Source organism: Adiantum capillus-veneris, chromosome 24 (genome assembly GCF_014529385.1).
Source record: "Adiantum capillus-veneris isolate H3 chromosome 24, ASM1452938v2, whole genome shotgun sequence".
Lineage (NCBI taxonomy): Eukaryota > Viridiplantae > Streptophyta > Polypodiopsida > Polypodiales > Pteridaceae > Adiantum > Adiantum capillus-veneris.
Window position 1 is genome coordinate 58,417,744 of NC_140954.1, and position 3,003 is coordinate 58,420,746.

Below are 3,003 nucleotides of genomic sequence, written 5' to 3' on the forward strand. Positions count from 1 at the left end.
TCAACCCAGTCTTCAGAGGCGCCGGAGGGGCCTCCGTCCCTTTTGTAATCAACTTTTTGAATCAATACAAAGCGCTCGTCACGGGCTTGTTTCTACAATCTTGTCTCGCGCGTCCCTTTGAAATACTTGCTCAACTTGTTGTGAAGACGGCTAACTTGTGTTCAGGTGAAGGATCGGCGAACGCGCGCGGCCCCTAAGTCCCATTTACGGGCCGCTCTCCAGGGTCCCGTAACACTTGGTATCATAGCTAGAAAATCAAAGCTGGTCTATGCCTAACAGAGGGGCACAAAGACCCGCCGAAAGTGACTCCAGCAGCACTCCCCTACCCGCTGCAAGATTGGAAGAAATCGCAGCGGACGGTGTAATTGACTCTTGGGAGTATTCCAGGTGGATACGTTCGCAAGGGAGACTACAACGCCTAGATCCTATCAGCGAAGCCGGGCCAGAGTTTGAGTCCGCGCCTTCGTCACCCAACACGATGAGTCACGCAGATGGAGACTCATTTCATGGGGAGAGGAACGACCCTCCCCGCGATGACAGAATATACATGTGGGAGGCTATACTAGAGTCTCAAGCCGCGCTGGTCCAACAGCTCGTACAGGTAAGTCTGCTGAATGCTCAGAATGCCACAGCAGACAAAGGAAAAGGACCGGCAAGCACGTCAGGAGCTCTCGCGAGTGGGGGTGATGGGATGGGAAGCTTCAAACCTATCAAGCCCACTCCCTACTCGGGCCAACGAGACTCACTGATACTGGAGAAATGGATCCGAGACACAGAGAGTTTCTACCGCACAAGCAAAATGGAAGAACACTTATGGACATCCGTGGTGTCTCATTTCTTAGCAGAGGATGCCTACAGTTGGTTCCTTCTAGAAGAGAGAAAAAACCCCTACATGTCATGGACCCGCCTCAAGGCTGAGATGCGGGACTACTTCGTTCCGAAGAATGAAGACTTCAGACACTTAGACGAATGGAGGGCCATCACCTAAGACGAAAGCAAGCTGCAGGAGTATGTGTCCAAATACAGGCAGTCCATGCTGAAAGTGGAACAGATGACTTGGGAGAGAGTGAGACTCCATGGTTTCCTCTATGGGTCAAAGACTGGGCCCGTAGGGAGATCGAAAAGCAGAATCCGGTCGACTACATGGCAGCGCTGGCCATGGCAGAAAGGCTAGTGGACTCCGACTTGCGCCGAAAGGGGGCCACCAACACGAAGTCTGGGGGAAGTGGGAATACCCCTTCCAACTCAAACAAAAATCAGTCTTCAGCAGGGCCTCAAAGAAGTGAGCCCGCAGGCAGCTTGTCAAACCAGCCCCGACTGTACGGGAATTTTCGCAATAATGCGCCAAGCAGCTACAGCAGCTCGTCGAGTAGCAGGAACTTCTCAGTGAACCAGCCTGGAGGGGCTCTTCAACGGACGCTGCCTTGGAGGGCGAACCCGTCTCGCCCATGCCGTAACTGTGGGGGTCCTCACTGGGATAATGATTGTCACAAAGCTGGCTCTCAGTCTCGAGCTCACTCCGCTTGGGCCAATGAGACCAACACTGACAGGACAGGAACATCACAAGTGCAGATCACTGAAATCACGGAGCAAGAGTCTGAAAGCGGAAACAAAGAGTCTACCGAAGGGATGGTCCGTGTAGGAGCCATCAAAGCTTCCCTACACTGCCTGGAAGCTCGTATCAAACCAATCCCAAATATGTATGTCAAGACGGTTATCAACGGGCAATCACAATTGGCGATGCTCGACTCGGGAGCGAGTCACAACTTCATCTCACCATCATGTGCCAAACGCTTAGGAGTAAAAACCTGCAAGCCCGGAGGAGGACGCAGCATCTCAGTAGGCTTCGTACAAGGCGAAGACTCGAACACCGCAATGGCATACGATGTGGCGGTCTAAGTAGGTGAATGGCGAGCCAAAGTGGATTTCATCGTCGTACCCATGGATTCTTACGACATGATGTTTGGCTTGGCCTGGTATGACGCCTATGTGATGGGATTGTACGCCAAGGGCATGAATCAACTGATGCTGGATATGAATGGAAAGGGGGTGATTGTTCCAATCATCTGACCTATGGACACGCCTCCTGCCCGCAAGACCACTCAAGAAAAAGCTCCGCCTAAGCCACAACCTTACGTACCGCCTCAAGCCCGAGGGCAGGTGAACGCAGCTCAGACTAAGACACCGACGCCGACGAAAACGGAAAAAGGGAAGACTCGAGTTAGCTGGGATGACCTAGTCCCTGACTCAATGTGGATCTCGCCAAAGCAAGCAGAGAAGGCTCTCAAACAAGGGGCCCAGGTTCACTGCTGTGTGATGAAAGTAACACTAGCAGATTCAGACGAAGAGTGCACTATCGGGGATAGTCGCATCATCAAGGTGATTGAAGAATTCAAGGACGTGGTACCGCCGCAGCTTCCTGCTGGGCTCCCACCTAAACGAGCAGTGGACCACAAGATCAAACTAGTGCCTGGCCATTCGCCGCCAGCCCGTCCACCCTACCGAATGGATGCAACACAGCTACAAGAACTGAAGAAGCAACTAGGAGAACTACTTGAAGCAGGTTTTATCAGGCCCAGCAAGTCCCCTTACGGGGCCCCGGTGCTTTTTGTCACAAAGAAGGACGGCTCATCCAGGCTCTGCGTCGACTACAGAGCCCTGAATAAAATAACTATCCGGAACAGGTATCCTCTGCCGCACATGGATGATCTAACAGACAGGTTGGCAGGGGCAAAATACTTCACTAAGGTTGATCTGCGATCAGGATACCACCAGATTCGGATCGTGGACGAGGATGTGCACAAGACAGCTTTCAGGTCACGATATGGAGCTCACGAGTGGCTAGTGCTCCCTTTTGGCCTCACCAATGGAGTGGCTACCTTCTCAGCTGGCATGAATACAGATTTCGGCGACATGCTGGACGAATTCCTCATTGTGTACCTGGATGACCTGCTAATCTACAGCAAAACTTTTGAAGAGCACGTAGAGCATGTGCGCCAGGTG

General features: G+C 52.4%; 1 pseudogene; it reads left to right on the forward strand.

The window, feature by feature from the left end:
* The first annotated feature begins 268 nt into the window (after positions 1-268).
* On the forward strand, positions 269-2,383 carry LOC147426430 (uncharacterized; annotated as a pseudogene).
* Positions 2,384-3,003: the final 620 nt, after the last annotated feature.